Here is a 12,939-nt window from a genome sequence, read left to right as displayed (position 1 = left end):
AGAGAGAGACAGAGACATAATATAAATGAGATGAGTCAGAACACTGCACATACAAAGCAATCTACATGTAATTTATACACAGTCTCTGAAGATTTATAGTTTTTATGTCTTTTTTCTTATACATCTGTTAGTTTTATTAGTGTTATTTATACATGAAAGCTTCAACAGTAAATAAATACCATGAACAAAAAATTCTGCTGCCTTTCATTGCTAACATAACTTTATAGTCAAAAGCCATATACAGGGGCTGGAGAAAAATGTGAAAACATCACAAGAAAAACATGACAACATAAATGCAGATGCTAGCCAGGTCTGCACATGGCACTGTTGTATGTGACCACAAATGGCACCTGTCAAATGTCCTCAGTATGCTGATGGCCAGAACAGTGTTCTATGTAGTTTTGAGTGCATTATATTGGAGCTAAGTGAATTCAGACATGGACAAATTGTTGGTGCTCATATGGTGTCAACATGTTTGGTATTTTAAGAGGCACCAATCAAGGATTTACACCACATATAGGGAAAATGGAAAAATATCATCTGCCTGGTCACAACATGGATCACAGTGTGTGTTGAGTGATCATGGCAACTGGTCACTGAAGAGGAGTGTGACGAAAAATAAGAAGACAACATCTGCAAGAGTCACTGCTGAGATGAATATTGCACTCATGAACACTATAAAAAAAATAATAAAAATTATATATATATATATATATATATATATATATATTTTTTTTTTTTTTACAAAGGTAGCTCCATAAGCTGGGAACCACAGGGTGAGCTAGAATTCAGAAACCACACATCACTGATGCCAATGCCTGTAACAGGAATACATGATGCCAAAGCTACCATTCTGGCTGATCAGGTCCATCCCATGGTGTAATATTTGTTTCCAAGTGGTGATATGTGTTCCAAGATGACAGGAACTGCCCACGCAGCTCACATCTTCCACAACTGGTTTATCTCAATATACTGAGCCTTCGTGGTCTATTTTGGACAGAACACTGTGTGATCACTATCAACGTCCATCATCTTTAGCTGAACTTGTCACTATTTTGCAGGAAGAATGGTGTAAGAACCCATTGAAAATCATATGGGATCAGTAATTATCCATTCTGAGATGACTGGGAGCTGTTTTGAGTACCAAACATTTTCCTCCACCATACCAGGCATGGTAATGTGTTGTGTATTTGGTGTTTCCATACTTTTTCCCACACCCTGTAATTACCACATAATGGAAAAAATTTATTCCCTCAGTGGCACCTTATCTGCTCCATTTCTCCCAGGGCAGGCAATATTAGTAAAAGCATTTACATTTTTTGATATATGAGTTTCCAAACGAAAACTAGAAGTCTCAAAAAAAAAAAAAAATGGCAAGGAATTAAAGCTTCTTACCCACATGGATGGCCTTGCAACCTGAGTGCCTGTGGAGAACATGGGTTCCAGTCACAGGTTGCCCTTATGTGCAGCTAAAAACGTATCCATCACAGTCCAAGAGTCCACAGATAGGACCAGTAAACCATGGGAAATTGGGTAACCCAGAACAGGAAGGGTAAGACACCCTCTCCATGCTGAACACTAAGAATGTCTGATTTTCAGAACAGGCAGAAATGAGTAAAAGAAACAGCATTCTTCTCACTTACTCACTTGAATTGTCATATTTCGATGACCTGTGCATGTAGTTGAGTGCCAAGTGAGTAGAGTGTTTGTTGCTATTATAATTTTTACATCAACTGCATGAGACATGTACACCTCAAATTTTAGGATAAATGCCTTTCAAATAGTGTACTTCTATGAACTGAAATTTCTTTGAAGCTATGTTAAAAATGGTTCAAATGGCTCTGAGCACTATGGGACTTAACATCTGAGGTCATCAGTCCATTAGAACAGTGTAAATTACAGTAGCACCCTGATGCTCTTGGAGAACTGAAAGGGACAGATGCTGAAAGGTGAATGAAACTTTAGGACCATGGGAAAGATCATCGCTAATTTGTGACCTGTGTACTGACCAAGGAGGGGGACTGGGGGTGTGGTAAAGCCCAAGGAGTACATTCCAAGGAGGTAATGCGGATGTCTCAGCAGAAGGGTACGAGGTGCTTTCCAGCTGGTTATCCCACCTAATGGCAGTCTCAGGGGGTTGATGCCCCTCACAGGCAAAAAGAATACAATAAATAAGTTGGACAATGATGAAGTTGTTGGATGCTGATTGCATAAGTGAGAAAGAGTTGGTACTGTCAGAGCTGAATGGGGAGGGTTCATGCTTCAGCAAGGAGATTGTCTATGGGACTAATTTGGAAGGTGACAAGTGTCCAGTTGAATGGTACAATGAGGGGATGGTTCTAACATTTGCAAACCCACTGAACCATAAACCTGGTAACTATAGACTAGTCAGGATGAGACCAGGGTTTGGTAAAAATGGAGAAGAGAAGTACGATCAGCACCGCAAGAGAGGGCAAGGAAGCAGAGAGCTTGAAGCTTCCGCATGCTGCTAGCCTTTAGTTCATGAATATGGAGGGGGGGGGGGGGGGGGGGGCAGTCAGTCTAAGAGGAGGCCCAAAAATGGGACTGTGCAACAATGTTTAAGTGCTGGGTACCCAAGTAGAGTTCTGGGTCAGGATGGACCTTGGTACGATGACAGAAATACATTTGCAAGATGCCTTGGAGCAGGCATTTTGCCAAGGCTATGGAGTAGGAGTTGTACCGGATACAAAAGTAAAGGGTTGACCAGTAGACCAAAAAATGGCCTCTATCCCATTGATGCCATTGGCGAAAAGGGTGACAATCAGCATGGAGCCCTGAGGGATGCTGTTGTCTCAGACCTTTGGAGAGCTGAGTGAAGCATCAACTCTAACCTGGAACAACCCATGGGATAAAAACTTCCAAATAAAAATCGTTGGGGAACCTTGAAAGACCCAGTCATGAAGGGCAAGTAAAATGTAATGGCACCAAGCAGTCTCATAAACCTTATGCAGGTAAAAAGAATTGTGATGGGATGTTGGCAGTTAACAAAAAGACAGTCAGATTGACATTTTGAACATAATTAGATGGGTTGTGGATCGCACCTCCTGGAAATCACATCAATAGGGGAACTAAAGACCCTCAGATTCCAGACTCCAGCATAATATACAAGCAACCATCCTTTCACATAGTTTGCAGATCACACTGGTGATGCTAACTGACCTGTAGCTGTTGAAAGATATTGAGTTTATGCCCTCAAACCAAATTTGGTTGAACTAGATGCAGCCTTTGAGTAACATTCAGATGTTAGATCATCTGATCATGAACTGAACCACGGTCTGCAGCATAATGGGAGATGAAGCATTTCCCAGTCAGTGAAAGGTTCATTATATAATTCGAGTTGGCAGGGGATTGAAACATAGGCAGATATCTTCAACTAGCTGTTTCTGAGTTTGGAAAGGTAGCTGGGGAAGAAGGGTGAGCAGAAGTTGTTGCACAGTGTTCAGCCTGAACTGAAACATCAGTATGTAGGTCACCAAGAAGGATGAAACCCAGAACACCATGGAGCTTGGTGTACACCTGGGAGCAAGAGGCATATCTTCTCATGTAGGAGACACAGTGTTCACCACATTTCTTCTTACTGTGCTTAATTAGATAGAGGGCTTTAGAGCACAGTCACTCAAAAGTGAGAAGGGTGACATGTGAAGGATACCACTTGAGATGTTGCAGGGCCATACAACAATTTTGAAAAGCTGTTGCAATGTCTCTGGTCAACCACAGGACTGACCAGTGGTGAAGCATACGTGTATAAAGAGGAATAACAGATCCAGCAGTACGAGTGATTGTGTCGAGGACATCTCCCATAACCTCATCAATGCAGTCTGACAGAAAAGAGGTGAAGGAGACAGCAGAAGTATATAACTGCAAGTTGGCGAGTCCATTGTGGTAAGTGGTCCATTGGGCAGTGACAAGAAAGTGATGGGATCACCGGGAAGTGGTCACTGTTGCAAGGACAATTGTAAAGTGACCACTGAGGTGAAGTTACAAGATTGGGTGAGGAGATTATAAGATCAATAACTAAATAGGTGCCATGAATGGCACAGAAGCTAGTCAATCAGAAGTTCCCTACAAGATGAAATGTTACTTCCACACAGGGGTTGATGCACACAGAAATCCCCAAATAGGAGAAAAGGGGGGAGAGCTGTTGGATTATTGAAGTTATCTCAAGGGAAGTAAGAGCCCTGCTGGGACACTTTACACTCACACTGCTACTGCTTTTAACCTTGTATGGAAAGAAATCCACTCACTGATAATATCTATGTGAACCTACATTCAGACCCCTAAAGCTGCCATTCTGGAGACACTATGATTCAAACAGAATGCACGGTATCATTGAAGTGCTGGGGAATTGTCATCAATGAAATGAGTTGCTTGGAGGGTGATACAGATTCCAGAGTAAGAGAAAATTATTTGTAGCAGTTCCAGCAGGTGACAGTAGCATCTGTCCATCCATTGGATCATCACAGTAAGGGCATTCTGGTTAGGCCTGAATGGGTGAGGAGACGTCCCAGGATGACTGACTGTCACTGGCATGGCAGGAGAACACTAATGAATGTTGGCTCAGAAACTGATAGCATGTGTGGACCTGTCATCTCTGAGGTCACTGGAGTAACTTCCTCTCAATTCTCCCTCACCCTCACCCTCATCTTGTCTTTCACAATTTTTGTTGGTTGAGATTCTTGCAAGTGCTGCTCTGCAGTAGACGTAGGGATGGATGAAGAGTGGTCAGACTTGGGACCCACATGCCACATTTCCTTCAGCCACTGGCTAGTGTCAAATCCGATCTCAGGGATTCCGACTCCAGGGAGAGGGGTTCCGAGAGGGACCCCTTATCATTGGTAGATGCCAAAGGAAGAGGCTGCATTTCTGGCAGGGTGTGGGAAGGAGTTCCTGAAGATGGTGTCACATGAACCATGAGAGTGGAGGATGGTGATAGATCTGGTTTGGAAAATACTGAGGTGGGGGTGGGGGAGGGGGAGGGGGAGAGGGAAGGGGGCAGTGACTTTTTGCGTAACTGGTCACCATGTTGACAACACCCAGGTGTTCATATTTTTTTCTTGCCTTAGTATACAAAAGGTGGTCAACAGAGTTATATTTCTGTGTTTTATTTTCTTTCCTGAAGACTGGGCAAACTGGAGAATATGGAGGACAGTGTTCTGTGCAATTAACACACAAAGGTGGTTGCACACAAGGACTACCTTCATTTAGTGATTACCCACAGATACCACATTTTGAGTACCTGTACAGTGGGATGATATCTGACCAAAGTGGATGCATCGTAAGCATTTCATGGGTAGTGGGATGTAAGGTTTCACGCCCCACATGTGCTTCATGACTAAATCTTTCTGGGAGGACATTCCCTTCAAAGGCTAAGATAAAGTTTCCTGTAATTGTTAAATTATCCTAGGGACCTTTTTGTATGCATGGGACAAAAAGAGCAAGCAGCTCAGGCATCAGACATGTGATCCTTGTGTTGTCAGGGGGCTCTACAGAAAGGGTACATAATTATCCTGCCACATCAGACTGGATACCACATTGGCTTTTAAGTGCATTTGTGAGACTACACAGGTATTGTGTGAAAGTTGTCTTGAACACTGCATGCAGTAGGTACTATTTAAGGCATTCTTCCCCATTTAGTTCACACTACAGAAAAGAACATCAGACCTAAATGGGACCAAAAATTTACATCAGCCAAAAGGTGATGTAAAGTAAATGAATGAATATGTTGACAAAGGAAGGCAGAACATTGTGGATAGCCAGGTCACACTCAAAGGCTGCCATCACAACACAGTAAGTAAGAGAAGTAAGGATAGTTGACAATGGGAGACAGCAGCACAAGAAAGGAAGCAGGTGCTGTAATAGCTTGGGGCCCCATGCTCACCATGGATGTACTCATGAAAGTCGTGAGCCTCCTGAGGAAAGGGGGTGGGGGTAGTTGGTGGGGGTGGGGGATGGGGGAGGAAGGAAGAAGGAAGAAGGAAAGAAGGAAGGAGATTGTAAGAAACTGTGAACTGTGACTTCCCACCCCCAGAGCTAAATCCTATTTCTGCACCTGCCTCAGGGTCACACAAAAAATTTGTAAATTTGACTGAAAGTCAAAACCTGCAGACGGTTCAGAAACACTGCTGAGCAAAGAAGGGGAGCCATTTGCATTAGACACTATGATAAAATCGTGGTGATTACCTAATGTTGTGAAATACAAACTAAAAAAAAAAAAATTCATTTTAAGTACAATTTTTCTTTGGCATAATCAAGGCTAATATAATGTTTGGCATCTTAATAAGAAACAAAGAAAGACTTTTAGCTAACAATGATGTAAAACATCAATATTTGCAGATTAATTAAAAAAGAAGAAATAACTCTTAGTATGAATCTCATAGCACTTAACTGCTCATTAACAGTTATTACAGTTGTTTTAAAGATGGTTGAGCAATGACATAAAATACAGCTGAATGAAAATATGATCCTAAATACTCTTAGTACCCTGATGGTTAACTGCATGCTTCAAATATGACCATATCACAGACACATACACCCTACAAGCATATTTGAGGCAGGATAATATACTTATTTAATGCATCCAAATAGTATCTTAGTCCTTGTGAAGTTTGGAAAATGCACATATTACGTGATGCTTATTTGGGAAAGCCTGCTGTATTTTTGCTTACTGCAGGGTCAGGTTATATGTGGTGGAGTGAAATCTCCAAACCCATATTAAGGTGTTTGGAGTGTAAATACGCAAACAACATGGTGACTGATCATTCAATCCGACTTTCATAAACAGCTAGTCACAGAAACACTATGATTTTTACTTGAACATGTACAAATCTTTCACATCTCACCAAAAAACAGAAAAATGCCTCGTAATAAAATAAAATTTAAGAGTGCAAGGCAAATTTAACTGACCCTTTCTATGAGAAGCTACAAAATTCTGGAAGAGAACCTTTCATAATCAGGTTTAATTACAAGCTGTAGATAATACACGTCACAACTGCCATCTGAAGGAGGAGAGACTGTAAGCCACAATCGTTAGTGGAACTGAAGTCCTGGCTGTCTGCTCTCAGTTAACATTCTGTGATGTCAGAAAGCAGTAGCAATAGCAGTAGCTTTGGGAGTGAGTGAAATAACACAATTGTTAGCAGATTGGACTCTCAGTTTTAAAGGAACATGTTCAAATCCTCATTTAGCCCTTCTTAATTAAGTTTCTTGTTACATCAAACTGATTAAGCTAAATGTCAGGATGGTTTCTTTGAAAATCACACACACTTGATTTCTCTTGCCATCCGTTTTTGTTCCAAGCTTGTGCTCTGTCTCTTATGACCTCAGCATGGTGAAAGATTTCAAAATTGTCTGGTCTACATTGCCCAGTTGCTCTGGAGGCTTCAGTTTTACATTACAGCAACAACTGAGCACTGCCACTTCTAATGATTTCCTTACAGTGCTGATCATGTCATTAATGTGACCCATCCAGTCCTGGACACTACCGCAATATGGCAAGCTGCCTGTTGACCAAACAGTTTGCTTAACTGAACATACACCTAGTAACTCTTATTTTGGGAGGAACTGCTCTCTCTAGTCAGTGAATTTAAATAGGAAAATGGTTACTACAATGCAGATAATTTACCACTTCCCACTGAGAACTGTATATGAGAACTGGAAAGCATAGAGAAAAATTGGTCAATAGTGACCAAATAGCAGTGCTGAAGTGAACCCTCTAGACAGTTTTCAGGAGATGTGGATATTATGATGATAATAAGGAGCTCACTACTGCTTGATCCATGGGGCAGGTGGTTGCTGAGCCTTGTGGCACAGTGCATTAAAACTCCCATGATGAAGAGCCAGCATGTCACACACAATCCTGTTTAACACACTGTGAGGTGTCCATAGAAAGCTCACATGACAGTTCTACTTAGAATGTGCAGTTATATTGGCATGATATGCTTAGTGATAGTTTTTGAAAGAGCTATCTTCCACTCCCACAGTGTTTTACAATTCACAAGCTATGAAAGACACAGAACTCAGGTGGCTTGCACTCTTTGTTGTTTGAGTATACTTGCTACCAACATCAAACTCTTTACTGTGGAAATAATACTATGAAGCAGAATATGGAACTATTTTGTTCCCATTAGTAACTATGGAATTTAGTCATTCTAGGCAGACCCTCACATACCCAAGCAAGCCTAATGTAACTCAGACATGGCAGATAAAAAAAGTGAGTGCCCCTACTGAATTCTTTGCTCAAGTAGCCACCCAATCTATCTGTGTGCAGTACACACTGAAGTTGAAATGTATTTACCTACATCTTCATTGCTACCCAGTAGTTTAAGCCAAAGTCCCCACTTCATAATGCAAGATATTTCACCTGAGTATCCAACAGTGGACAGTGAAGCATTTACAGGTAACATACACTATGTGATCAAAAGTATCCAGACACACCCAAAAACATATTAGGTGCATTGTGCTGCCACCTACTGCCAGGTACTCCATACCAGCGACCTCAGTAGTCATTAGACATTGTGAGAGCACAGAATGGGTCACTCCACAGAACTCACGGACTTCGGACGTGGTAAGGTGATTGGGTGTCACTTGGGTCATACGTCTGTACGCAAGATTTCCACGCTCCTAAACATCACTAGATCCACTGCTTCCAATGTGATAGTGAAGTGGAAACATGAAGGGATACATACAGCACAAAAGCATATGGACCAACCTCGTCTGTTGAGTGAGACATACTGCCAACAGTTGAAGAGGGTCATAACATGTAATAGGCAGACATTTATTCAGACCATCAGACAGTAATTCCAAACTACATCAGGATCAACTGCAAGTACTATGACAGTTAGGTGGGAGGTGAGAAAACTTGGATTTCATGGACGAACAGCTGCTCATAAGCCACACATAACACTGGTAAATGCCAAACGATGCCTCACTTGGTGTAAGGAGCATAAACATTGGGTGCTTGAACAGTGGAAAAATGTTTGGAGTGGTGAATCACGGTACACGATGTGGCAATCTGATGGCAGGGTGTGGGTATGGCAAATGCCCAATGAACATCATCTGCCAGCATGTGTAGTGAAAACAATAAAATTCGGAGGTTCTGGTGTTATGGTGTGACTGTGTTTTTTATGGAGGGGGCTTGCACCCCTTGTTGTTTCATGTGGCACTATCACAGCACAGGCCTACATTGATGTTCCAAGCACCTTCTTGCTTCCCAGTGTTGAAGAGCAATTTGGGAATGGCAATTCAATCTTTGAACACGACTGAGCACCTGTTCATAATGCACGGTGGAGTGGTTACATGACAATAACATCCCTGTAATGGACTGACCTGCACAGAATCCCAACCTGAATCCTATAGAACACCTTTGGGGTGTTTTGGAACGCTGACTTCATGCCAGGCCTCACCAACCAACATGGATACCTGTCCTCAGTGTAGGACTCCATGCAGAATGGGCTTGCCAGTCCCCAAGAAACTTTCCAGCACCTGATTGAATGTATGCCTGTGAGAGTGGAAGACAACAAGGTTGTAGGTGGGCCAACACCATACTGAATTCCAGCATTACTGATGGAGGGTGCCAAGAACTTGTAAGTCATTTTCAGCCAGGTGTCCGGATACTTTTGATCACATAGTCTATTTATAGAGAACTATTGGCACGGAGCAGTCCTCAGCTTCATAAACAGGGATTTGCCAAACTTTAACAATGTCTCTGCAGACTGGGCTTCCCAACGTGGTCAGAATTTACGGGCACTCAGGAGGTAGATGTAGCTTATGGATGATATAGATACAGTAAGTGTAACCCCCAAGGAGTGAGAAGTTGTAAGGAAGGACATTGACAGGAAAAGACTTGGGAGGTTAATTATTAACTTGCATCAACAGCAGGTCATTATGGAATGAACAGTCCAAATTTATGAAAATAGAGAGATGGAATGGACCATTGATTCAATGAAGGAATCAGTCTAGCATTTGCCTGTCACAACAAAAAGCCTTAATTAGGAAGATCAGATGGGTATCAGAAACACACTCTTCCCAAATGAAAATCCAGTATATACATCATCGCTTCACAGAGACACTGGTCTGCATCTAGTGCGACGGCTGACGAAAATTGATTTTATACTTTCGACTACCGCGCCTCAGCTGCACGAAGGCACTTTACGACAGATAGCGCAAATGTAGGTACACCACTACGCATGCGCGGCCTGCTTCTGCTGCAGAGCGCGCCAAATTAGATAGGGGGCGCGATATTAGCCTTCTCCACTGCGCAGGCGCCGCAGCGCCAATTTTCGGTATATATAGAATGACACGCACCAGTAATCTTCAGTCTCGTACTCACCTGAAGATGGCTGGATGTTTGTTAGATGAAATATCGTGCCAAGATGTCAACGTGATCCGGCTGCAAGCCCGAAATATGATGGACCAATCAATACGCCGGGAAAACTTCAAGATACACCTCAGACACCTTTACGGGGAGGAGATGGTAGCACATGTCCAGAGTTTGGATAAGTTACGCAACAAACGAGCAAGATTACTTAGCTCTCTGTGATTTTCATTGGAGAGTCGGGACAATGGCTTTATCCCAAAGTTTGCCAAAGTGACACATTTCATGAAGACCGCCGCCGCCAGGAATATAACTCGGAAGGCTAGCCTGGCTCTAGTAAAGGAGAGGATTTGCTTCACTCGCCGTGAACTGGATCTGATTTCAAGACAACTGTATCATCTTCATTTGGAAATAGCATCCAGTCTTCCTTCTTTCACCTGGGAGTGGGTTGACAGAGTCACTTGGGCCAAAGCAGACTGGGCTCACAACAAGTCATCTTCTAGGCAGTCATCAAAGTTTGCACGTCTATCGACAGCATCGCCGCAAGAAGGCACTTTTTGACGCTCCGTGGTTAATTTCACGGATAGAGTTTTGGACAATGCGACGCTGTCTGTACTCGGAAAAGGACTTAACTTCGCTCCTACACCTAAGACTCCACCTTTTGCAGATTTCATAAGTGCTATTGAAGAAGCTGTTAGACCCCTTCCCAGCAACGCAGCTGTAGAAATCAGGCGTGAAACATGCCGTGCACTTAAGAAAGCGACTCCTCTGAAGAACAACATTTCTTCTAGCGAAAGGGCTGCACTTCGCAAACTACGTGAAGATCCCCACACTGTGGTTCTCCGAGCGGATGAGGGCAATGTGACAGTACATCTACAACGAGAAGATTTATAGCCTCCTCGGTGAATCCACATATCGGAAGATTGACAATGATCTGACGACCAGAGTAGAAAGTAAAACGACAGTTTTGTTAAACTCTTGTACACTTCCACCTGAAGTCATTAAAAGACTGACACCACATAGCTCTGTTCCACCGAGGCTTTACGGTCTTCGGAAAATTCATAAAGAGGGACTACCATTACGTCCTATTGTCAGTAATATCGGTGCGCCAACCTACGACTTAGCACAACATCTGTCTTCGTTACTGAGACCTTATGTGGGCAAGTGTCCACATCACATTCGTAATTCCGCCGATTTTATTAGTAGACTGAAGTCGCTCCAACTCCACAATTCTGACTTATTAGTGAGGTTTGATGTCGTCTCTTTTATTTACTAAGGTTCCACTGATGGATTCACTGGCACTCATTAGCAGAAGGTTCAAAGCCGACATAACAGCATTATTTCATCATTTCCTGTCCTCAACTTATTTCTTATTCAATAATGAATATTTTGAACAAGTTGATGGTGTTGCCACGGGCAGTCCTTTGTCCCCTCTGGTAGCAAACCTTTTTATGGAGGACTTTGAGGAGAAGGCACTCGAGTTGGCTGAATTTAAACCGAAAGTCTTCTGGCGTTACGTGGATGACACATTTGTAGTTTGGCCCCATGGAGAAGAAAAACTGGCAGGATTATTAAAACATCTGAATTCCATTCACAAGAATATTCAGTTTACCACGGAGGTCAAAAAAAAAAAAAAAAAGATGTTTGTCATTTCTGGATGTCCTTGTCAATCGTAGAATTGATGGATCTTTGGGGCACTCCATCTACTGGAAGCCCACACACACAGATCTGTATTTGCAGGCGACAAGCTACCACCACCCTGCACAAACCGTGGGTTTGCTGCGTACTCTGGTGCACCGGGCACATGTGGTATCTGATAAGGACAGCCTTCCTAAAGAATTAGAACATTTGCAATCCGTCTTCAGGGAGAATGGATATTCTACATGCCAAATCCGCACAGCTGTAACAAAGAAGAAATGTAAAGAGAAACAAGAAGAAGAAGACAAGGAGGTGGTCAGGTCCAGGGCGTTCCTTCCGTATGTGGGTAACCTCTCCTCTAAAATAGGAAGGATTTTAAAGAAGCATTGTGTTAAGTGATCTTCCGACCACCTACGAAAATATCGGATTTGCTTGGCTCTGTGAAGGACGATCTGGGTCTGAGGAAGGCGGGTATTTATAAGATCCCTTGTCAATGCGGCAAATCCTACATTGGCCAAACTACTCGCACAGTACGTGAAAGATGCGTGGAGCATGAGTGCCACACATGTCTACTACAGCCCAACAAATCAGCCATAGCAGAACACTGTATTTCGACGGGACACTCCATGGATTATTGTGGAACAAAAATTTTAGCGACAACTAGATCTTTTTGGGAATCCATTATCAAGGAGTCCGTGGAGATACGATTGGCAGAAGATCTTATTAATTGAGACAGCGGCTTTCAGATGGATAAAGCATGGGATCATGTAATTTCTTTAATCACTTCACAGAGACATTGGTCTGCATCTAGTGCGACGGCTGACGAAAATTGATTTTATACTTTCGACTGCCGCGCCTCAGCTGCGCGAAGGCGCTTTACGACAGATAGCGCAAATGTAGGTACACCACTACGCGTGCGCAGCCCGCTTCTGCTGCAGAGTGGGCCAAATTAGATAGGGGGTGCAGTA

The 12,939-nt window shown here is 42.8% G+C and overlaps 1 protein-coding gene across 3 annotated transcripts in view; it reads right to left on the bottom strand.

Moving 5' to 3' along the window:
• The window catches only part of LOC126184668 (muscle calcium channel subunit alpha-1-like), a 601,154-nt gene that overhangs the window by 202,952 nt on the left and 385,263 nt on the right, over positions 1 to 12,939 (bottom strand). The gene's annotated exons all lie outside the window — the stretch shown is intronic.

Source organism: Schistocerca cancellata, chromosome 4, assembly GCF_023864275.1.
Source record: "Schistocerca cancellata isolate TAMUIC-IGC-003103 chromosome 4, iqSchCanc2.1, whole genome shotgun sequence".
NCBI classification, from domain to species: domain Eukaryota; kingdom Metazoa; phylum Arthropoda; class Insecta; order Orthoptera; family Acrididae; genus Schistocerca; species Schistocerca cancellata.
Note: the sequence above shows the minus strand (reverse complement) of the source record. Positions and strands in the feature narration are given on the sequence as shown.